The following is a 25,209-nucleotide window of genomic DNA, read 5'->3' as shown; positions in this document are numbered from 1 at the left end:
CCCCATCTCTACTAAAAATACAAAAATTAGCTGGGCTTGGTGGAACATGTCTGTAGTCCCAGCTACTGGGGAGGCTGAGGCAAGAGAATCATTTGAACCTGGGAGGTAGAGGTTGCAGTGAGCCAAGATGGTGCCACTGCACTCCAGCCTGGCAACAGACCAAGACTCCATCTCAAAAAAAAAAAAGAAAAAAAAAAAAAATCCATGAGTTGTTGAGAATGAGATACCTTCACACCTACTAGGAAGGTTAGAATTTGCAAAAAGGAAAATAATAAATGCTGACAAGGACCTGGAAAAAGTGGAATCCCTATGGGCAGTGGGAATGCAAAATGCCTGGGAAGGTCTGGTGGCTCTTCCAAAGGTTAAACATAAAGTTACCCTAAGACCCAGTAATTCTACGCCTACAAATACACCCAAAAGAACTAAAAACAAGCATTCAAACAAAAACTTGTACATTGCCAGGTGTGGTGGCACACACCTGTAGTCCCCGCTACAAGGGGAGGCTGAGACAGAAGAATTGCTTGAACTCAGGAGGTGGAGGGTGCAGTTAGCTGAGATCGCGCCACTGCACTCCAGCCTGGGCGACAGAGTGAGACTCTGTCTCAAAAAAATAAAAATTAGAATAAAAAGTAAGTGGATCAGTGGTAGCCTGGGACTGGCAGGGGTGGTAGCTAAGGATACAGTGTTTCTTTTTTATTATTTTTTTTTCTTTTTCTTTTATTTAGTTAATTATTTTAGAGGCAGGCTATCACTCTGTCACCCAGGCTGGAGTGCAGTGTCATCATCAAAACTCACCATAACCTCGAACTCTTGGGCTCAAGTGATCTTCTTGCCTCAGTGTCCCAAGTAGCTGGGATTCCAGGTGCATGCCACCATGCCCAGGGCTATTTTGTTTTGATTCTTTGTAGAGACAGGGTCTCACTATATTACCCAGGCTGGTCTCAAACTCCTGGGCTCAAGCAATCCTCCTGCCTCGGCCTCCCAAAGTGCTGGGATTACAGGTGTGAGCCACCGCTCCTGGTCAAGAGTTTCCTTTTAAGGACATGAAAATGTTCTAAGTTCACTCAAGTAATGGTCACATATATCTCTAAATATACCAAAATTCACTTTAAGTGGGTGAATTGTATGATATGTGAATTATATCTCAGTAAAGCTGTTTTTAAAAAGACATAAGCTGGGTTGGTTTAAGAATCTAAAGATTTCTTATGAAAATCCAGCTTTCTGGCTTTTCTTTTAAAACTCTGAAGATCTGGCAACTCTGGACCCAGCCAGAATTCTGGCAATTCATGGCCCAGCCGGCAGGAGCTGAGGGCCAGCCATCCTCTTTGCAGGATCTGTGTCACCATCCACCGCGGCCCCTCACGTATCAGCCCACCTGGGCCATCAGCGCGCCTCAGGTGGGCCTTTGAGTTTGTGACCCTGGCAAGGTTTTCCCATTTGCAAAGGACTTTCACATTTGTAAGTTCACACCTATGGCCTGGCAAGGCGGGAGAAGTTAGGGTTGGCTGGAGAAGAAGAATGGCCCACGAACAACCCTGAAATCACACATGAAATCCTGTGTGTGTCCGAAAGAGAATCCACACACTGCCACTGGATGCTCAAAGGCACCTGTGGCTCAAAACAGGTTAAGAACTCCAGCTCCACACCTCCAAGGCAACCCCACATCTTGACTCCAAATGAAGTGCTCCTTCCCCTGGGCCTCACCATCAGCAGCCCCATTCGCCAGCAAGCGGCATGAGTGGGCCTGCGCGCTCCACTCCCCACGCCCCCGCCTCGGGACTACGGGATATTGCCATGAGCTCATCATTTCGCTCCTTTCCCTGCCAGGCAAGGCCGGGCTCTCCATCACTGTCAGGGCCCCTGCTCGAGGGCACAGAAGGAGCAAGCCTGGTTGTTCCTGGGGGCTGAGGGCCACAGGGTCCCCACTAGCAGGGTGGCCAGGGCGGGCCAGAGGTGAGTGAAGACGCAAACTGCGCATTCTGCTTCTTTATTGCAGTTCTCCATCACACGCCCAGGGCTGGGCAAAGCAGAGGAGAGGAAGGTGCATGAAAAGCTTGCGCTCTGGGCCAACAGGGCCCCCCCCCAAGAAGAAGAGCTACTCTATGCCTTATAGCTCTCCCTTCCTCCTGGTAAAATGCCCTCAGCCCAGGGCCAATGGGGGCCTGTGAGCAGGACCTACCTATGCCCTGCAGCCACCATGCCTGTCCTGCCAAGGACCTTCCAGAAGTCGCCATAATGCCCCGCTTTCAGGTCCTGCTCAGCTCTCCACCTCCTGATGCCAAGTGGTGCAGAGGTTAAACCACAGGCTCTGGCTTCCGGAGGACTTGGGTTCGAGTCCCTGATGCACAGCCTGCCAGCTGGGGACCGTGGATTCACTACTGTACTGCTCCGAGCTCCTTCCCTCATGTGTCAAATGAGGATGGGGTTTCTCAGTAGCAGTGCCAAGGGTGGCCTGGGAGGTTTTGCTCCCCCATAATCTTCTGTCACCTGCTGCCATTCTCTGATGTGGCCAAGTGACATTTTCTCAGTTTAATGAAAAGTATTAGACAAAAGCGGCTTTCACCAGGCCTTTGGCCCTGTTGTCCACCAGATGGCTGTCCCTAAGCCAAGCCCACAGAGAAATGATGGAGCTGCTGCTGGAAGCGGCACCCACCTCACAGAGCTGTCACAATGGCTCAGCGAGACGTTGCAGGTAGAGTGTTCGCTCAGTGCCTGGCACACACTAGGTAAGTGCTCAATAAATGTGACATTGCCTATGTCCAGGGCCACCTCCCACACTGACTTCTGCCTGCCACCCAGGCTTGGAGCCATCTCACACACCCCATGCTCAGGGAATACAAGCTGACTTTAATAGCTCAAGTCCAATAGAACTGGGAATGAAAATTTATCACATGCATGGCACAAACTAAAAAAACAAAACAAACAAACAAACAAACAAAAAACACCAGCAAAAATGAGCCAAAGAAAACAAAACAATTCCTGGCCTGGCTGTCTCGTTGTGGATTATCCACTGCCGGGGATGCTCTGCCCTGCCTCTCCCCATCGCTGAGCAGAGAATCCGAACCTGACTGGCACCACGGCGAGCTGTGGCTGTGGAGTCACAAGGAGTGTGCATCCTCCTACATGCACGAGGCATGCTCAGCTCTTGCCTGGAAACTGGCAAATCCCATAGCTCCCACTACTCCCAGGCAGCCCAGAGAGGCCCTAAGACTGGCCGCCCAACTGTGGAATTACAGAACTGCAGACTCCAAGGCCCTACCATCAACATCGCCCTTGCCTTCTGCAAGCTGGGAGACACCTCACTGCCTAGGCATGCAGCCACCCCCTTGCCCAGGGCTTTCTGTCTATAGCAATCACTGCTAGCACCCTCCTTGCAAGCCACTGATGTTCCCATCTGTCTGCATCACTGCCAGCCCCACTGGGAAAGCAGCTGGGAAGGAGGACCTTCTGTAGACAACGCGGGGCTGAGTGCTTTCCTAGTTCAGGGGTTTGGGGTACAGTGGGATCCTCTCCAGAGCAGGCAGCAAGTGTGAGCCCCTGCACCCCTCATCTCTCAGGGGGACTACATCTCTGACACACGGCGCCTTAGGGTCTTGCTGTTTCCCCCCACCATGGGGAACTCGCTTCCTGCACAGAAGGAGACACACAGGGGGCTACACAGCCCCTTCCCCCAGCCTCCTACCTGCCCAGTGCTGACCCCAAAGCCTGTCCTAGTCCCGGACCCTCCTCCCCAGAATTTGAGCACCACTCACCATGTTGGCTTCAGACAAGTCCCCTCTCTGTGGAGGAAGCCCCTGTCACCAAGGGCCAGGGCACCTGCAGCCACAACAGTGCACAAGCCTGGGTCAACCAGGACCCTGTGGACTCTGCAGGCAGCATCAGCTCCTGCTGGAAAGGACGTGGAACCAGGGGCCACAGGCTTGGGTTCAAGGGCTTAGTCTCCTTTCCCAAATTTCACTGAACCATCTTCAAACTTCCCGCTGAATCTCCATATTCTGTACCACTAACACTTTCTTGTCAACTCCGTTTTTTCACTTAAATGAATTTAGCATCATAGTTAAGTCACAAATGTCTATAATATCACACATTAGACACATAACCATGAAAACATTCAATGTTTATATACCCGATGCCTAAGCACGTTTTTGAAATACTGACCCAGAGCAAATCTCTCTTCCTGCTTCAGTTTCCACAACGAAAAGAGGAGAAGCTTGGACTGAATGTTCTGTCATAGACTTCCTCAGGCCTTAAGATTCTGCAAGACTGAAGCAGCTCCAGCTCCCCCACGAATCCAGAAAAAGCTGGTCAGGATCTCAGGGCAGGCCTGGCCCGAGGCAGGGGAGGAGGACAAGCAAGGGGATCCCAGCGCCTGCCGGTCAGGGAGCCGGGGGCACCACTACCAAGAGAGGCCCTGGCTGCATGCGGGGCAAACAGGGGACCCTGGCCCCCAACTCAGGAGCTCCCCAAAACCCCCCAAAGCCAGTTCTAATCTCAGTACTCATGGGAAGGCTCCAAGCTGCAAAACTTCACAGTTAGAAAAACTTTATTCATCCACCTATTTTTACAGCTAAGACACTGAGGTACAGGGAAGAGCTTATGCGGGAATCCCATGTCCTGAGTGTCATGTCACCCCCAACACCTCACGAGTCTGAGCTCCCTCTGTTACCTCTCCCTGGAGGCACGAGCTGAGCTCTGCCAGCCCTGAGAGTGCAGAGCAGCCCCTTCCAGGGAGGGAAAGAGGAATTCTGATGTAGACTGGAGTTTAAAAGTCCTATTAAAGTGGCTTTTATGCAATTAGATTGGAATGAATGTGCAGCAACGCCCATAGCAGGGAGCTTCAAGGCTTGTGCAGTGGGAAAATCACCGCCCATCTGAACTGTGCCCACAAGAAGGAAACGTGGCCCTCAGGAGAATAAGGGAATATTAGTCTCCGTATGTAATAGATTTTATTGACCATATGGAACTGATATAAAAATCGTGTTGCATGGGGTAGTCTGGACTGGAGGCAGGAATGTGACACAAAGAATATCATTTCCATAACCAGTTGGGTGGCTTTCTGAGTTCCTGGACCAGCCCCAGGACCCCCTGCAACTCTTCCACCAGCCCCCAGGCATTTACCTGCTGCTGTCACGGAGGAATCCCAGGCCAGCGAGAAGTCTGAGGCCTCCCCCTCTTCAACTGAAAGAGAGAACAGAGATGGGCCTGTGAGTTTGAAGACTGTACAAATAGATCAGGTGAGGAGCAGGGTGAGGAAGAAGGAATATTTGTGGGGGTCCTTATTATAATACCCATGACCAGGGGAGAGGGGGCAAAGCCTACAAAGAGGCCTTTATTGGTTTCACAGAGATGTAAAATGATCGGAATAAAACAGGAATAGCAAGTTAAGTGCTGGATCAGTTATGGTTTCCCCAGCCCTGTGCCCCTGGCAGACATCACTAATCAATCTCAGCACTGCCTCAAGAAACCAATAAAGTTGCTTCAGGGATCAGCAAAGTGGTAAGTGCTCATGACCCTGCTGAGACCTGACCCACAGACAGACCTCAGGACACGCTGAGGTCAACTCTCCCAATGACAGCACATCTGAGCACTGCAACTTATGAGCTGACAACATCAGAAGGCAACCAGCCTCCCCCCACTCCACCCAGGACCCCACAGAACCAAGTCGGGCAGAGACAGGGTGTCCCCACCATCCCACACCCCAGGACATAAGCCCAGGCTGGTGGAGGCCATGCACTAGGAGAATATGGGAGAAACACTACACAGCATAATAACACTCTTGTCCTGGAATTAATCCCAGTCTGGGGCATGTAATAATATTAAAGCTGGGTTATGGACTTTGTAAATGGGACTTTGTTTAAGCCAAAAATGTGCATACACAGTATTTTTCAGATTTAATGGCCTTTCTAGCTCTGCATATGTGCAGGCTGAAGCCACCACGAACCACCCAGTTCTCTCCGCACTGTCGATGTTCTTGCTGGCACCACGTGGGTGCACACTGAGCCAGGCACTGTGCTAGGGCTTTGCAGCTATCACTGGGTTTAGTCTTCCTCAGCAGTCTCTCAGAGGGGTGCCTGAGGTCTTACAGGTAGTGAGAGCCATGAAGAGTTTGGGCTCAAACCCAGGGTTGTCTGTCTCCAAGGTTGCTTCGAAAACCATGGTTGACCAGGGTACAAAAGATGCTATCCAGAACCCTAGCAACTCAGACTGGAGGGCAGTGACCCCAGCCCACCACGTGGAAGGCGTGTACAACACGCAGGCAGCCACCTTGCGAGTGGAGCAAGCAGGCTGGTTCGTGGTCAGAACCTGAGTTCTAGCACGAGGCGCAGCCTGGCTTCAAATCTCCGTTCTGCCTCTTACTAGCTGTATGTGACCTGAGCAAATGATCTAACCTCCGGGTTTCTGTTTTCCCACTTCAAAAATGGAGACAATAATGGTACCTAAGCCATAGGGCTGCTGGGAGGATTAAATGGGATAACGTCTGTGCAGCATTGGGCACTGTGCCGGCACAGGGTAACTGCCCCCATAATAATGTCAGGGCTGTCATCTGCTGGAACAGTGGCCCAACCAACCGAGCGGGGGTCGCTGCCGTGGCTCAAACAGTCCTGCCTACACAATGCTCAAGCTACCCACTTGACCATCTACCCATGGTCTTCCTCCCCTCCAGAGCCTCACAGAGTGGGTTTCTCTGAACCCTGAGAAACAGCACATGCAAGAGGGAACATCCCCGAGCAACTAGCCAAGGAATGCTAATGAAGTGTGCTCTCTTTTCCAAGCCCGCATCCTGAGAGTGGACAGGCAGGATCAACACAATGAAATGCACAGATAATTTGAGCTGGGACCCAAGCTATTGTTTTACTTAGCTAGTTACAGCTGGAGTGGGTTCTCAAATGTACAGCTTTATAAATAGCAATCAAGACCTTGTGTCAGACAAAATTGATATTATTCACTAGAATGATTCCAACCAGACAGCCTCCATAACACGGGTGGCTAATGCCTAAGCTGTTATTAACAGCATTCAATGCCGTGCCAAAAAATCAGTTTCCCTTACATTTCACCTTTTACTTACACACACACATATAAATATATGGTGCTTCTCTGAAGAGACTGCTGCCAGTGTGCAAGGTTACCATGCTGCCATTTTGTTAGACACCTTCAACAAGGTCTCCACGGGTTCCTAAACCTTAAGAATGACATAAAGCTATATGAGCTGATAAAGATCTCAGATATGTTAAATTTGAAAGAAAAAGCACAAAAAAATATGTTCAGCAGATCCCTTTTGTATGCATTAAAAAGACATGTCCAGGGCCAAGCACAGTGGTTTATGCCTGTCATCACAGCACTTCGGGAGGCCAAGGCAGGCAGATCACTTGAGGTCAAGAGTTCGAGGCCAGTTGGCCTACATGGTGAAACCCCATCTCTACTAAAACTGCAAAACTTAGCCAGGCATGGTGGTGCGTGCCTGTAGTCTCAGCTACTCAGGAGGTTAAGGCAAGAGAATCGCATGAACCTGGGAGATGGAGATTGCAGTGAGCTGATATTGCACCACTGCTCTCAGACTGGGCACGACAGAGCAAGACTCCATCTCAAAAAAAAAAAAAAAGAAGGCCGGGCGCGGTGGCTCAAGCCTATAATCCCAGCACTTTGGGAGGCCGAGACGGGTGGATCACGAGGTCAGGAGATCGAGACCATCCTGGCTAACACGGTGAAACCCCGTCTCTACTAAAAAATACAAAAACCTAGCCAGGCGTGGTGGCGGGCATCTGTAGTCCCAGCTACTCAGGAGGCAGAGGCAGGAGAATGGTGTAAACCTGGGAGGCGGAGCTTGCAGTGAGCTGAGATCCAGCCACTGCACTCCAGCCTGGGCAACAGAGCGAGACTCCATCTCAAAAAAAAAAGAAAAAGAAAAAAGAAAGAAAGTGGATTGGTGGTTGCCTGGGGCTGGGAGGGGTAGGAGGGTAGAGGTGATAGCTAAGAATATCGAGTTTCTTTTTTATTTTTTTCTTCTTTTATTGATTTAGTTATCTGCAGGTATCAGGACATTAATATATGACCCCAGTTCTCCTCTGACCTCTGTGCACCCAGGTATCAGGGCAAATAGTCCGCACACTTGCACCCACTCAAGGTGGTTTAGTTAAGAAGTGTGACCTCCCAAGTCACTGAACTTGAGGATGTCCCAAAGACGTCAAGTCATCCTCTTAGGAAGATCTGGCCTCGGCCATAATGGGAAAGAGAACAGGGAAACATCCACCATTTTGGAGCCCTGGGGGAAGTCAAGGCTCTGTGCTGGGTCCCAGAAGTCCAGACAGGCCTGCAGGGGTGGAAAGAGGAGGAAAGTGGCCCAGTGCTAACTGGCTGGGGAGGTCCAGAGTGGCAGATCTCACTACAGGCTTCCTGTTCCCTCACTGCAAGCAGCCGCGTGACACAATGCAGTCCCTGGAACCACATCCCTGTGTGGTGAGGGATCTGTGGGTCACCTTACTTACCACTTGGGTATTAATGCATTTTCCTACAACTGCAGGCACCACCCCACTCACATGCCCTCCTCTAGCCCATATTCTGTTTTTTGAAGGTAGAAGCACACCTTCAAAGGTGAATATGGGCTAGAGGATTCAAAAAACAGAAAAGCAAAAACAGAATATGGGCTAGCAGATTGTTTTATGAGACAGGCTCATGCTCTGTCATACAGGCTGGAGTGCAGTGGTGCGATCATAGCTCACTGCAGTCTTGACTTCCTGGGCTCAAGTGATCCGCCCACCCAAGCCTCCTGAGTAGCTGAGCATGTGCCACTTCATCTGGCTAAATTTTCTGTTTTTATACTTTTTATAGAGACAGGGTCTTGCTATGCTGCTCAGGCTGTTCTCAAACTCCTGGGCTCAAGTGATCCCCATCTCAGCCTCCCAAAGCACTGGGGTTACAAGCATGGGCCACCACGCCTGGTTTTTGTACACTCTTGATGAGAAAGAGTCAACACCCAACCCCCCACCACCCCCATAAGCCCCTGTGCTACCCGGCAATGAGAGTGAGGTTTTTTCTCCCCACAGCTGCACTCTTCTGTCCAGACTGCGTCTCCAGCAATGGCATCACCAGCAGAGGCAGCAGGCACAGAGGAAGGAGGGCTCATCGGCAGCTGGAGCTGGGTACAGGGGTGGCCCGAGCCCACACCGGCAGCAGGTATTCTCTGGGGGCCCAAGCAGTGAGCCCCCGAAATCCCTAAGAGGGAGTTCCGTGGCCGAGCCCCACTACACACTGAAGACTCGCAGCTCAGAGAAACCCCAATCCGCACAGGGGCCGATATGGAAAACACACCAAAGGGGCTACTCAGCCGGCCCGCAGCACCTTCTCCAGACATCCCCAGCTCCACGTCTAGTTTTGTAACGCATACAATGATTGGCTCCACTGAAGCCAAGAGACACACACCCCCACCCTACCCCACTTCAAGGGGAATACAGGGACGTCCAGTCCTGTGGATGATGGGTATTTGTAAGGTAGGTGGGTGGCCAGGGTGTGTCCACACTGGAGGGTGCACAGAGTATACAGGCATAGGGAGAGTACGTCAAGCAAGTGTGTACACACAGAGAGGAGGCATGAGGGCAAGTGTGTGACACAGAGAGGAGGCATGAGGGCAAGTGTGTGACACAGAGAGGAGGCATGAGAGCAAGCGTGTGCGCACAAGGAGGGCATGCAGGGTGGATGTGAATACATAGGGAGGGGGCACATGGCAGAGCCCGATTCACCACGACGTGAATGAAGCCCCAGCTCCAGAGCCCTTTGCAAACACAAGCCCCTCTGCACACTGGAAGGGGTCCCAGCAGTGGAGTTCTGTAGCCCTACATGTTTTGTAACCTTTGCAAAGGAAAGATCTGTTACCTACTTAAGACCTCTCTCTCTCGCTCGCTCTCACTCTCGCTTTCGCTCTCTCGCTCTCTGAGACAGGGTCTTTCTCTGTTGTCTAGACTGGAGTGCAGGGGTGTGATCACAGCTCATTGCAGGCACAACCTCCTGGCTAAGGTGATCCTCCTGCCTCAGCCTCCCGAGCAGTGGGGGCCACAGGGACATGCCAACACACCCAGTGGATTTTTGCAGTTTTTTTGTTTGTTTTTTTGTTTGTTTTGTAGAGACAGGGTTTTGCCATGTTGCTCAGGCTGGTCTTGAACTCCTGACCTCAAGCAACCCTCCCGCCTTGGCCTCCTAAAGTGCTGGGGTTACAGGTGTGAGCCACTGCGCCTGACCCGCTTTCTCTTTCTACTCCAAACTCTCTTCCATCCCATTTCCTCTCCTGTCGGTCACCTTGAGAATGGCCACAGGCATTTTGCATTCTTTGTCTCAAAGGACTCCCCCAGTTGTTTCAGCCGTATGGCCCCACACACGAGCTCTGTGCTGGGGCCAAGCAGTGGACTTCGAGGACCCTCTGCTCAAGGACATGTGCAGGCGTGCACACGCTCATGTGTGGGATGCAGAAAGGCTCTGCAGAGGCCCCAGGTCACATGGCCATGCTGCAGCTGCCCACTCCTGCCCTGTGGTCTACCAGCTTCTGCTCGTGACTCCCAGACCTGACCTTGCAGGGCAGCTCCCGGCTTAACCCCTCCATAACCCGAACACCTCTTATTATTCCTTCCACCTATTGGTTTCCTGGGCTCTTATCTGCCTCCCTCACTAGGGCATGAACCATGCCTGTCTTGTTCATTGTTGTATCCCAGTGCCTAGCTCAGGGCAAACATAGTAGCAGGTCCTCAACAACAACAACAACAATAACAATTTTTTTTTTTTTTTGGAAACGGAGTCTCACTCTTGTTACCCAGGCTGGGGTGCAATAGTGTGATCTCAGCTCACTGCAACCTCCACCTCCCGGGTTCAAGCAATTCTCCTCCCTCAGCCCCCCGAGTAGCTGGAATTATAGACGCTTATCACCATGCCTGGCTAAGTTTTGCATTTGTAGTAGAGACGGGGTTTCACCGTGTTAGCCCGGCTGGTCTTGAACTCTTGACCTCAGGTGATCCATTCGCCTGAGCCTCCCAAAGTGCTGGGATTACAGGCATGAGTCACCACACCCGGCCCAAATTTTTTAATCAATAAGCACACAGGATGTGTGGTGACATCCGGAAGGGCCTGCAGCAGGGCTGGGCTTTGTTCAGAACCAGGCAGTGGGCAAGGCAGGCACAGATATACCTGTCCCCTCCATGCCACCACTGTCCCCACCCCATCACACTAGAGTCACACCAGCTCTGGGAGCAGGAGTTCACACGTGCCAATCCAGCTCCCTCATGGCGCTCACACCTGCCCTGGCCTTGAGCACAAACCATTCCTGCCTGGGGTCAGGCAGGCACTGAACAGAAAACTCTGGCCACAGAATCCGGTTACAGGGTGGATGGAGCAGGGAGTGCTTCCTGCCTATGCAATGGGAATCATCATCGTTCATTAGAGATGGGATCCTTCCCAGGGCTGAGTGTGACCTCAACGATCAGGTGGCCCTGGGAGGGCCCAAGGGCACCACAGTAGCCCGAGGAGGAGCTCCTGCTAAAACACTTCACCGGACAGGCCGCAGGGATGGAGGGGGCTGCACAGGAAGGTAGGAACGGGTTCGATCTTAAGACTCCCAGCTGTCCTGGGATAATCCCCCCAAGCTGTGGAGCCTGGTGGGTGACATCCAGCAGCCTCTGGACAAGGACTGCTGCAGAAAGCCCTTCAAAGGAGCACTGAACACGTCCGTTAAGAGAATGGGGGTGTTTGCGTCCATCTCTGAAGTCCTGGGGGCTTCCAGGTCCCTTTGTGAATCAAGATCCTCAACGATGAACAAGGGGCCTAAAGAGGCCAGAGGGCCCTTAGAGGGCACCTGCTTGGTGGCAGCAGGTCTAAGACCAGTTCTCACTATGAACCATGATTCCTGGAGTGCGTTAAGAAGGATCCTGGGGCTCTGCCAGGGCTTCAGGCAGATCAGGACTCCACGTTGACTCTCAGCTCTGGGGTCACAAGTTGTGGGAGGCTGATTGATGAATGGGAGTATAGAGTCCCCCCAAATGCTGTCGCCCCAACTCCACAGCAGGTGCATAAGGAGCTGCAACTCTCCTGCTCTGGGAGTGGCCACAGCTCGTCCCCATGCACTAGCACAGGCCTTGCCACCACCAAGATCCCTTGTGTGCTGGGTCTCTGGATTTCGGATAGCCAGTGACACAGAGCAAGTGGCATTAGGCAGACACCTGCTTGCACCACCTCTTCCAGGTCACTTGCTCCTGGCCTGGAGAGCAATGCCCTCCATCCACAGGGCTCCCCAACACCTCACAGAGGCAGAAGAGATGGAGCTGGGGAGGGAAACAGAAAGGGAAGGTGAAAGCCAGGCATGGGGTCTGGAAACAGGGCCCAGAACACAGCAGTGGAGCCCAGACAGGGCTGGGGCCCTGCTCAGGAGTTTGCCAAAGTCAGGCAAGATGTGTTTTGGCAGAGAAGGTTCAGGTCAAAGGAAGGAAAGCTTTGGGGACAGATTCTGAGGCAGACAGTGGCAGGAGGTGAATGAGAGACAAACAGAGGCTAGTGCTGGTCCAAGGGTCAGAGGAGGCCTCTAGTAGGGCCAGGGAAGAACCAGAATGTTCCCTTCTGAACTCCAAAATCCGCACTAGGGCTACTTGCTCAGCCTGGCTTCACACAGGCACACAGGCACAGAAGGGCACTGTTCTGGGGGAAAGGATCCATAGATTTCATCAGAAGATCTAGAATCACCTCCACCCCCAAAATAGCTTTAAGCACCCATAGACCAATGGCTCTCATTTGCGGAGTTTTCTCAGCTGCTTTCCCCAAGGCCTTGGGAAACCTCCCCATGCTTTGCTGGTCCCTGGGACGATCCCACCCTTACAGCATCCCATGCCTCCCCCAGAGACATCCCTGTCCCAGCAGAGGTGGTGGCCAGGCAAGGGGCACATGACTGCCCCTCCTTAGCTCACCCTTAGCGAAACCCTCTCACACACTGCAGGCCAAGGCCACGACGGGTAAAGGGGACAGCGAGAGCCCCAAGTCTCATTGTCAAGCATGAAACAGAGCGTCACTGCTCCTGACTTACTACTGAGCAACCTCCAGGAATGGAAAAGCATAGACCAGGTAGGGAGGCCCAGCAGGGAGAGCAGTATAGGCCAAGCACTGCACAGAAGGCCAAGCAAAGGTAGCAAGAAAGAGCTGAAATGTGACCCACACTCTGTCCACCCAGCACTGTGTCCTGGTGCAGGGCTGCGAACGCCCAGAGAAATGGGTGTCCATTCCTTTGCACAAAAGCATAGCAAATCGCTTTTCTACAGCCCATGATCATCTCTGGCATCACGCTCCTAGGTCAAACGACCAGGGTGAAGTGCAGACAAACCCAACGAGGAAGCCCACATCCTCCAGGCTCCCTTCAGGTGGGGATGTGTTCAGGCAGTGGGTGGGGTGGGGGTGACTGCATGCAAAAACGAAGGCCCCCTGCAGCTAAAGCTAAAACCACCCAACACCCCCACTGACAGGCCTGTTGCCACCAAGCGCAGACCCTCAGAGAAGCCACGATATGACAGTCACATCACAATCACCTTCGTTTAACTCTCGTGATTCACCCTGACCACTTGCTGAAAACAGAACAAGCTGTTTCAACAGCACAGGTGAGACCGCCTGCCATTATGCCCTGAAGTGAGGGTGAAAGGGACAGGACCCTCTGGCTTTGTCTCATGGGTCTCTCTGTCCACACCCCACCCCCCAAAATATGGGCATCTCACCAAAAGGAGGCTGGGTCTAGTATTTAAAGAAACCTATTTTTTAGGCCAGGCACAGTCACTCACACCTGTAATACCAGCACTTTGGGAGGCCGAGGCAGAAGGATTGCTTAAGGCAAGGAGTTCCAGGCCAGCCTGGGAAACATAGCAAGATCCTATCTCCATTAAAAATTTAAAAATTAACCAGACATGGTGGTATGTGCCCGTCATCCCAGCAACTCAGGAGGCTGAGGTGGGAGGATCACTTGAGCCCAGGAGTTCGAGGCTGCAGTGAGCTACAATCACATCACTGCACTCCAGCCTGGGTGATAGAGCAAGACCCTATCTGTTAAAAGAAGAAAGAAGGCCAGGTGCAGAGGCTCATGCCTGTAATCCCAGTACTTACGGAGGCTGAGGTGGGCAGACGGCTTGAGCTTAGGAGTTTGAGACCAACCTGTCCAACATAGTGAAACCCCATCTCTACTAGAAATACAAAAATTAGCTGGGTGAGGAAGAGGTTGCAGTGAGCCAAGACCACACCAGTGCACTCCAGCCTGGGTGACAGAGCAAGACTCTGTCTCAAAAACAAAACAAAAAAAAGAAACCTGTTTTCAGACAACATGACTCCTAACCAGAAATCTTCTACCCGATCTAGTACTTTTTTTTTTTTTTTTTTTTTTTTTTGAGGCAGAGTTTCACTCTTGTTGCCTAGACTGGAGTGCAGTGGGGCAATCTTAGCTCACTACAACCTCCGCCTCCTGGGTTCAAGCAATTCTCCTGCCTCAGCCTCCCGAGTAGCTGGGATTACAGGGATGTGTCACCACGCCTGGCTAATGTTTGTATTTTTAGTGGAGACGGGGTTTCTCCATGTTGGTCAGGCTGGTCTCAAACTCCCGACCTCAGGTGATCCACCCACCTCGGCCTCCCAAAGTACTGGGATTACAGCGGTGAGCCACCACACCCGGTCCCAATCTAGTACTTTTAAAAAATAAATACAAACAATTTTTTTTTAAAAATTAAAGCAGAATATTCCAATGCTCGAAGAAAAACTGTTGCTAAGACTCACTGATAGATGGTCAGTGAGTCTCCACGTCGGCACTTGTATAACAGGTAATTTTGGCAATGCTTGACTCTCTCCTTAAACACTGACTTTAGAACCAGCACCTCTGGAAGCTGCCACATTACTGGAGACTCCTTATAAACTGTTCCTCTGGAGAATTATAGGCAGAGGGGCTAGAAGTCTAAACCTTGCTTAGCCACTGTGCCCCTTCCTCTCCTTGCCTTGCTATATATAAAATAGAACAGAAAGACACCAGGGAATAATCCAAGAATTCCAAAAAGGAAGTTGTCTGTCCTTACAGGAAAAGTGACCCTCGCAGAAGTCACGCAACAGAGCTCATCTAGCTACAGCAGCGAGGTAGAGGAGGGAACCTGGAGAGACACTATCAAATGTAGGGGTGTGGGAAGTGGGTCCTGAAATAGGCTGCTGTCCCCCCAGTGATCACTTACAGGTCATCAGATCTCAGGCAAGAGACTTGATCCACCCTGATCTTCCATCTCTGTAAAATGGGGATAATCAGAATACCAGCCTCGCAGGAGGATGGAGAGGACGAAATAAGATGATACCCCAAAGCACTTAGCTCCAGGGAAACATGCAATCAATGTGAGCTCATGTTACTGGGATAATTCAAGCTCCCCTTCTCCCGCCAGGTTCCTGGCTGGCTGCTGAGGTTTCGCTCTGCCTGGAAAGACGGAAGAGCTGAGTTTTGAGCAGTGAGACCAAATTTCCCACTGAGATTTAGCCCACCCCTCCCCACCCACAGGAATGCCCAGCTAGAGCCACAGATGCCTCATCATCACTGCTTTCCTTTCCCACTACAGTGCAGGGATGGTGTCCCTAAATGTGGAACTGTTTGGAGGTAACAGCCAAGGGGCTCAGCTTCTGTGCCAGCTCATCTCCCTCTCACCCTCCCATTCCCCATCATCACCTCAAAAGAGAAAGGCTAGGAGATCTCTGCAGAAGGAGCAGACACTAACCCCAGTAAAATCTATATCTTGGGCAACTGCAAAAATGTGACTCACCTCCTCCATTTTTCCCTAATAAAAACATGATGATGTTGATGATGATGATGATGACGATATGTAAAACAGGACAATGAGTGTGAAACACTTGAAGTTTTCTTTGTTTTGTTTTACTTTATTTTATTTTATTTATTTATTTTTTTTAAGACAGAGTCTCACTCTGTTGCCCAGGCTGGAGTGCAGTGGAGCGATCTCGGCTCACTGCAAGCTCTGCTTCCCAGATTCACACCATTCTCCTGCCTCAGCCTCCCGAGTAGCTGGGACTACAGGCACCTGCCACCACACCCGGCTAATTTTTTGTATTTTTAGTAGAGATGGGGTTTCATCGTGTTAGCCAGGATGGTCTCGATCTCCTGACCTCGTGATCTGCCAACCTCGGCCTCTCAAAGTGCCGGGATTACAGGCATGAGCCACTGCGCCCGGCCATTTTTTAAGACAGATTCTCACTGTGTCATTCAGGCTGGAGTACAATGGTAACATCTTGACTCACTGCAGCCTCAAACTCCTGGGCTCAAGGGATCCCCCTGCCTCAGCCTCCTGTGTAGCTAGGACAACAAGCATGCATCATTATGCCCGGTTAATTGTTATATTTTTCTGGTCAAGCATGGGAGCTCACACCTGTAATCCTAGCACTTTGGGAAGCAGATCACTTGAGGCCAGGAGTTCGAGACCAGCCTGGCCAACATGGTGAAACTCCGTCTCTACAAAAAATACAAAAATTAGCTGGGCATGTGGATGCACACTTGTAATCCCAGCTACTCGAAAGGCTGAGACATGAGATGTGCTTGACCCTCGGAGGCAGAGCTTGCAGTGAGCAGAGATTGTGCCACTGCACTCCAGCCTGGGCGACAGAATGAGACTCTGTCTCAAAAACAAAAAAAAAGATATTTTTCTGTACAGATGGGTTCTTACTATGTTGCCCAGACTGGTCTCAAACTCCTGGTCTCACATGATCCTCCCTTCTTGGGAGTTTTCTGTAAGTACTAGGAAAATGGTTTTTCCACTAGACCCAGGACAGCACACATGTGGAACACCTGCCCCAGCTCCCCTATCCTGAACCTGCTATAGATATTGCCAATTGATCGGGATTCTCGCTCTCATTTGGCACAGATGCAGCTTCAAAAGGCTCAAGAGCAAGAGTTAAAATCTATTGGGCTTCCCTGTTCTGGTCCACAGAACTTCCCTGCAAGCACCTGGGCATGATACACACACACACACCTGCACACACACTTGAGGATGTGCCCAGCGTGAGCAGGAAAGGATACCCTTCACTGAGCCCAAGTGGTACCTGGCATGGTGCTGGGTATCCCACCTACTGGCTCCCCTTTCATCCTCCCAGGCCACCTCAGAGGGAGCCCTTAAAATCCTCACTTTTGGCCAGGCGCGGTGGCTCAAGCCTGTAATCCCAGCACTTTGGGAGGCCGAGACAGGCGGATCACGAGGTCAGGAGATCGAGACCATCCTGGCTAACACGGTGAAACCCCGTCTCTACTAAAAAATACAAAAAACTAGCCGGGTGAGCTGGCGGGTGTCTGTAGTCCCAGCTACTCGGGAGGCTGAGGCAGGAGAATGGTGTGAACCCGGGAGGCGGAGCTTGCAGTGAGCTGAGATCCGGCCACTGCACTCCAGCCTGGGCCACAGAGCGAGACTCCATCTTAAAAAAAAAAAAAAAAATCCTCACTTTTCTGGTGAGGAAACAAAGCCCCAGGGAGTCACAGCCAGGTGCCAGTCACAGACTCCCCAGGCCAGGACGGATGTTTCCAAGCATGGCTTCAGCTCAAAGGCAAAAGAGGGAAAGGAAGGAAAAAGGGGAGCCGTGAACACCCAGCCACTCACCCCTCGTTCCGCCCTGGTCCAGCCCAGCCATAGGGTAGGAAAAGAAAAGGAAAATGAATATCGCAAAGCCACCCGATGTGGCAACGTTAGTGGAAAGCCAGAATCAGGAACTGAGAAGTGAAGACAACATCGCAAAGGCAGGAACCCACGTGAATTAAAACAACGTCTTTTTTCTTCTACTAAAAGAGACCCTCGCAGCACTGTCAGAAGAGGAGCCAAGCCTGGGTACGTTGGCAGCCCCTGGGGACTGAGGAGAGCGTGCCCTGCCACAGCCTGCCCCTCTTTGCCGGTCCCACGTGGGTGAGGAGACAGACGCCAGCCTGGCGCAGGTCCCTCACATCCTTCCCCGCCACCCTGCACCAAAACTGTCTGGCACCGGAGGTTTTTACAGATGTTTCCTCAGTTCCTGCCTGAAAGTCAGGGCTTTACTGACCCATTTAACAGAAGGAAGAACAGAGTCCCAAATAAGAGAAATAGCTCACCTGGGGGCCCAGAAGAGGCGGCAAAAGCAGACTCAGAACCTGGTGTTCTAGCTTCCAGGCCCAGGAATCCTCCTGGACAATGCTGCCCACCTCTGAATAAGCAGTGAAGTGCAACTGAGCCTCACATGCGCCACACACTGTGATGTGCACTTCGGTTGCACAAAGTACTTCTCAGAATATAGTTTCTAGACCAGCCATAGCAGCATTACCTGGGAGTTTGTTGGAAATGCAGAATCCCAAACCCCATCCCAGACCTACAAAATCAGAATATCTGAGGGTGGGACTCAGGAATCTGTGTTTTTGCAAGACCAACAAATGATCTCGATGCGTGCTTGAGTTTAAGAACCTATGAGTAAGTACATTTATTAACCCCATTTTACAGATGAGAAAACTAAGGCTAAGCAATTTGTCAAAAGTCACGGAGCTAGGATGGGGTGTAGCCAGGACTGGTTTTTTTCTTTTTCTTTTTTTTTTTTTTTTTTTTTTTTGAGATCCAGCCTTGTTGTTACCCAGGCTGGAGTGCAGTGGTGTGATCAAAGCTCACTGCAGCCTCAAACTCCTGGGCTCAAGTGATCCTCCTATGTCAGCCCCCCAAGTAGCTGAGACTAGGGGAACATGTCATTATACCCAGTCAGTTAATTTTTAATTTTTTTTTAGATGGATCTCACTTTGTGGCCAGGCTGGTCTTAAACTCCTGGCCTCAAGCAATCCTCCTGCCTCGGCCTCCCAAAGTGCTGGGATTATAGGAGTGAGCCACCATGCCCGGCCAGGAATAGAATTATTAACCCCTTGATTTTACTTTGCTTCCAACAGGCAGCAGCTCTGGTTCCAGATTGAGCAGATCAGTCAACATAGGACTGGACTCTCACTCTCTCTCACTCTGCCCCCATCCTGGGAATCTTAAGATCCTTAAGTCCCTCCCTGTGCCAGCCCCAGGGGACCCTAAGAAGAGAAGAGTTCATCTCTTGGGTCTCCCCAAGCACTCAAGATCCTGGGGGTGAAACCATGAGAGACAATGGTGTGCTGGTCAATGTCTAACAGGGAGTTCTCCAGGAGAACAAGAGGCTCTGGTTTGTAGGGTTTGCCGCTTTCTGCAGTGTAAATGCCCCCACTGCAGCCAACATCAAGCTACCAAACAGGACACTGCTGAGCGGAAGAAATGTGCGCGATCAGCGTACCATGGGACAAAGGCACAGTGTCACAGGAGTAGGAGGAGGAAGGAGGGAAGGGGCTTTGGCAGCAGAGCAGGGAGCTGGAGCCAGCCTAGGATGGCACAGAGACCCTAGGATGGCACAGAGACCCCAGCTCTCCCACCCACCCCACCCGCCCTGCCCAGGCTTTGTCTCTATGTTCCAAATATGTCAGAAACACAGAATTCACTCCAAGTGGCCTTTTGCTTATTGTTTCCTAGAACAAACATCTTTTTCTGTCTGTAAAAGTTTCTGACATAAGTAATCCATGTACAACATAGAAAACTAGGGAATACATGTGAGTTAAAATGAAGAAACTAAAAGCACAACTTTCCCGTATGTAAATACATTGTTACAACATTAAAAACAGGTAGTGCTCTGTATTCCGCTTTTCTAACTCAGCAGTACCCAGTGAACATCCTTTCACATCAAAAACAGAGACCAAGGCCCAGCCCGGCGGCTCACACTTGCAATTCTGGGGCTTTGGGAGGCCAAGGTAGGAGGATCACTTGAGGCCAGGAGTTCAAGACCAGCCTAGGCAACATATCAAGATTCCATCTCTACAGAAAAAATAAAACAATTTAGCTGTGCATGGTGGCACGCATGTGTGGTCACAGCTACTCAGAAGGCTGAGGCAGGAAGATCATTTGAGCCCAGGAAGTCAAGGCTGCAGTGAGCTATGATGGCACCACTATACTCTAGCCTGAGTGACACACAGCCAGACACTGTCTCAAAAAAATAAAAAATGAAAAAAACAGAGACCAACACTATTATCAATGATGGCCTGAGTCCCATCACAGGAGGCTCCAAATAACCAACATTCTGTTGCTGGACAGCCAGGCTATTTCCAGCTGTCTCCTACTGTAAGAGAATCCACGTTGCAACACATGTATGGCCACGAGCCTGTTCGATAATATTCCTTAGGATTACTTCGGAAGCTTGATTGCTAGGACAAAGAGTGTACCCATTTTTAGGCTTTTGGGATACACTACTAGGAGGCATTTGGCCATTTCCTCCTTTAACAAGCACTGAGCACCTCTAGGCTACCTAGAACTCTGCGCTAGGTAGCATTAGAGAGATGAGAAAAGGAAGTTGGGTTTTGACCTTCAACCATGAGATAGTGAATCCACGGTGAAAAGTGTTGCCCAACACTGTGCCTAAGGGCTGGCACACAGGAGCTGAGTGAGTGAATGAATGAATGAACAAACTAGGGTTCGCTGGAGGATGCTAAATGCATCTCCCAAACTCAGAACAAGACAAAACCAAGTAGAAATGGTGAGGACCCAAAGTGCAGACACAGGGAGGGGCAGGGAGCTAGAGAAGGGGAAAGGCAGGCCCTGGACAGGAGGGACCCACCACCCACAGCCCACAGCCCAGAGCTCGAGGTGGGGTCTCTGTCTCCACAGCCATAGCCCTAGAGCAGACTCAGAGGTGGGGAACCAGTCCAGGGCTACAATAAGTTTCTTTCTTCTTCTTCTTCTTTCTTTTTTTTTTTTTTTTTTTTTGAGACAGAGTCTCCCTCTGTCACCCAGGCTGGAGTGCAGTGGCGAGATCTCAACTCACTGCACCCTCCACCTCCCGGGTTCAAGCAATTCTCCTGCCTCAGCCTCCCCAGTGGCTGAGATTACAGGTGCCCGCCACCATGCCCAGCTAATTTTATATTTTTAGCAGAGATGGGGTTTCACCATGTTGGCTAGGCTGGTCTCGAACTCCTGACCTCAGGTGATCTGCCCACCTCAGCCTCCCAAAGTGCTGGGATTACAGGCCTGAGGCACCACGCCCTGGCTTCGGACGAGTTTCTACTTCAATCATAGTGAAAATTCTGATTTTTTTACACTAATATGCAAATCCCATTTTCAGGAAGAATGATAATTGTGGACAAAATGTTAAAAGTCCATGGGTCTCTTTTTTAATGTAAGCAAGTTTTCTTGCTCAAAAGTTCAGAAAAAAATCTAATCAAATTGAATTTAACTAAGCAAAGAAATCAATACTACAGGAAATTCAGGTGGCCTCGCCCCACCCAGCCTAGCATCACCTGGGATCCGGCTTATGAGGAGACCTGGACACAGGCCCAGGGCTTCCAGCTTCTCATCCAAGTCCCCAGAGTCAGCCTGACCACCGGCTACAAGGCCACCTCCTCTCCTGGTCAGAAACACTGCCCAGAGCTCAAGGTCATCTCCTCCAAGAAGTCTTCCCCAGCCGCGGACTGAAGTTAGTGCTCACCTGCAGCAGGGTGTAATTGAAGCAAGATGCCTTAGGATCAAATCCCAATCCACCACATTTTGCTGTATCACATTTTGCTGTATGACTACCAACCCTGCAAGGTAGCTCTGAAGATCAAACAAGATGGTGTGTATAAAGTACATGGTTCAGGGCCCAATACCCAGTGCCGGGCAAATGGAAACCCTGATCCCACAGGTTTTCTTTTGTTGTTTTTTTTTTTGTTTTGAGACCGAGTCTTACTCTGTTGCCCAGGCTGGAGTGCAGTGGCCTGATCTCGGTTCACTGCAACCTCCACCTCACAAGTTCAAGTGATTCTCCTGCCTCAGCCTCCCAAGTAGCTAGGATTACAGGTGCCCACCACCGCGCCCGGCTAATTTTTGTATATTTAGTAGAGATGGGGTTTCACCATGCTGGCCAGTCTGGTCTCGAACTCCTGACCTCAGGTGATCCACCTGCCTCGGCCTCCCAAGATCCCACAGCATTATATGTTGCCCCCAACCATACTCTCAACCCCTTTCCAGCCTCTCCATCTCCTCTTTCTCCCACCTTCCAGTTCACTTGGCAGCAGGCTGTGCACATCAGAGACACTAGTGACAACCATCACATGCCTGTAGTGAGAACACACTGAGCCACCTCTTCACACGTTACCACGTTCATGCTGATCCTCCCAATGGCCCTACAAAGGTGGGTACTCTTCTTACAGATGGAAAAACCAGGGCCTAAATTAATTTTTTTAAGTGGACCAAATTATAGAAGCAGAGGGAGATAGAGCCCAGATTTGAAGCCGGGTCTATATGGCTCTGAAGTTCACCAGGCCATCCTGCCTCTCTCGGCCCCTTCGAAACAAACAGTAATTGACTGGCCGAGCTTCCTAGATTGCCTGTACCTTCTCAAAATAAGGCAAAGCTCACCAGGCAGGTAAGGGTTGAAATGACTCCTCTTTTCTGAACCCTCCAGAGACCAGTCTGCAGAGGTCGGTATTGAGTGTGCCAGCCCACGTTGATCATAAACTCCACCTGTTGCTTGCTGTGCAACCTTGGGCAATGGACTCTTCGAGTCTTTATTTCCACGTCTATAAAATGGGGATTTAAAAAATTCTATTTATTTTAAAGACAAAGTGAAATAATGCAGGTAAAGATCTCAGCTTAGTGCCTGGTGTCCAGCGAGCAACAGAAAACAGGATGATTGTTTCTGTGCCCCCAGCCAGTCCATCCAGGGTTGCAATGTGTGCTGAAAATTCCCTTTCTGGGGAACCGCCTGCCTGGACCTTAAGAGGGAGGGCCCCTGGCCTCCCGGGCTGCCCTCCCATTTAATCCCATCTCTCCCTGAGGTTAATCTCCTCGTTCATACGTGTATTTCATTTCATACAGTCATCTCTGCATGGTCTCGTTAACCAGAAACGTGCAGCATATAAACGTGGATTTATGATGGGGTCTGGCTCCTACATCCTGTTTCAGGGGCAACACTGGGCTCTCGCCCACCAGCTGGGAAACACTGATGGAAGGTGGCGCAGCGGAGGGCACCCCAGCCCCCCAGGCAGGGGGCCACACAACAGCCCACACAGCCGTCAGATGAAGGTGGCCTCCCGTACGTCAGGAACCTGACAGTGGGCACAACCTGGGGCCTGGCCCCTCACTCAGGGTATGGTACAGAGGACCCACATCTGCCCAGATCTGTTTGCTGTTTCAGGTGGAAAGGAAGAAGCGGGTAAGATTGGCACCCCACTCTCTTTCCTTCTTTCCACTTTCATTTGAAGAAAAAGCACTATAAAGTAGAAACTAATATTTTTTTACAACCCCTTAACAGCTTGTCCTCTGTGCTGACAAACTGTAAATAAATGTCAGTTCCTTGTTATACATGTGGTTTATTTTAAACACGAGCAGAGGAAACTGAGTCTGTTATTGAAAACTGATTTGTGTATGTATGACGTGTGCGTGTGTGTGCTTCCATCTGGTTCTGAACACACAGATCACCCATCCATCTCTCTTTTTACACTTTGCTCTTCTTCCTCATACTTTTTTTGTGGTAAAAAAAAAAAAAAAAAAAGGAAAAAAAAAAAATGCACAGCAGGCCAGGCGCTGTGACTCACGCCTGTAATCCCAGCACTTTGGGAGGCTGAGGCAGGCGGATCACGAGGTCAGGTGATCAAGACCATCCTGACTAACACGGTCTCTACTAAAAATACAAAAACTTAGCAGGGCGTGGTGGCGGGCACCTGTAGTCCCAGCTATTCAGGAGGCTGAGGCGGGAGAATGGCAAGAACCTGGGAGGCGGAGCTTGCAGTAAGCAGAGATAGGGCCACTGCACTCCAGCCTGGGCGACAGAGCGAGACTCCGTCTCAAAAAAAAAAAAAAAAAAAAACCCAAGCCTTCCACAGAAACGAATTGTAATGTCTGGTTCCAAACACTTTTTCATTCCACATAGACATCCTGGGGTAGGGGCAAGCACAATACTTCATGGCTTAAGGAGTTTGTATTTTTAATGTCTGATTTGGGAGGGGGACATTTCACTGGCACAGATGTGCTCCCAACTTGGCCCTATCACCCACCCACCATGGGGAGCTTGCACGTGGAGAAGGCCTTCGGAGGACCCCAGGCAGCTCCTGACCTGGCAGCTGGTCCCACCAAGGCAGGCCTTCCCTAACCCAAACCTGCCTTCCATCCCAAGACAACCCCAAAACCTTCACTAAGCATGCTGACCATCCCAGGGGCTGTGACAGGGTCTACCTGGGCACAGGCTCCTGAGCAGCGACTCAGCCTCTCCACCGTCCCTGCCCCGGGGCTGGCAGGGACCTCCCCTCCCTAAGCAGCGTTACTCAGGAAATCACACATTTGGTGTGCTAGTAACAATTTTTCTTTCTTTTTTTTTTTTTCTTTTGTAGGGACAAAATCTTGCTCTGTCACCAAGGCTGGAGTGCAGTGGCTCCATCATAGCTAAGTGCAGCCTTACCCTCCTGGGCTCAAACCATCCTCCCGCCTCAGCCTCCAGCTACTCAGCTGGGACTACAGATGTGCACTACCACACATACCTAATTTTTTAATTTTTTGTAGGGACAGGGTTTTATGATGTTGTCCAGGCTAGTCTTGAACTCCTGGCCTCAAGCAGTCCTCCTGCCTTGGCCCCTGGAAGCACTGGGATTACAGGTGTGAGCCATCATGCCCGGCCCAATTTTTCTAATAGACAATAAAATAAACACAGGAAGTAACATGTTCCTAACAGACAAAGAAATAAATATATATAAGTAAGAAGAGAAAAGAGAACCATTCACCTATCATCCACCTGAATCCCACAAGCCTCCCGTGCAATGTCCCATTTTGGGGACGGTGGGCATGGGAAGTGCTGGGCACCTCTGATAAAGAGGTGCACGTCAGTTGTCCTAAATGGATCTCCGGGAACCCACCCAGCCCACTGGAGTTGAGCAAGGGCTGAGTGTCGCATGCCAAGGGCGGTGCTGGGCAGAGGACAGTGGGAGGGGTGGGGGACATGCCGGCTGCACACTCTGGCAAGCAGTGAAGCACTCCCCCAGCCCGTGGCTCATCCACCCCCAACGGCTGTTAGCAGAGGGGTGGAGAGGGTTGGAAATCATGACAAGTTCGACTACTTCCCAAGCGTGCCTGACCACCTGCCCCCAGGGCCCAGGGACTCGGGCTGTGCATTCCCAACGCACACCACACAGGGCCAGAGAGACCCACC

General features: G+C 50.9%; 1 protein-coding gene across 1 annotated transcript in view; it reads right to left on the bottom strand.

Moving 5' to 3' along the window:
• The window catches only part of ZNF423 (zinc finger protein 423), a 315,000-nt gene extending 293,488 nt beyond the window's left edge, over window positions 1-21,512 (bottom strand). The window contains exons 1-2 of the mRNA XM_017953342.3: window positions 21,329-21,512; window positions 5,119-5,178 (exon numbers count right to left, since the gene is read on the bottom strand). The gene's annotated coding sequence lies outside the window, so the exon portion shown is untranslated. The remainder of the gene's footprint in view (window positions 1-5,118; window positions 5,179-21,328) is intronic.
• Window positions 21,513-25,209: the final 3,697 nt, after the last annotated feature.

The sequence above is a fragment of the Papio anubis genome, chromosome 18 (assembly GCF_008728515.1).
Source record: "Papio anubis isolate 15944 chromosome 18, Panubis1.0, whole genome shotgun sequence".
NCBI lineage: Eukaryota > Metazoa > Chordata > Mammalia > Primates > Cercopithecidae > Papio > Papio anubis.
Note: the sequence above shows the minus strand (reverse complement) of the source record. Positions and strands in the feature narration are given on the sequence as shown.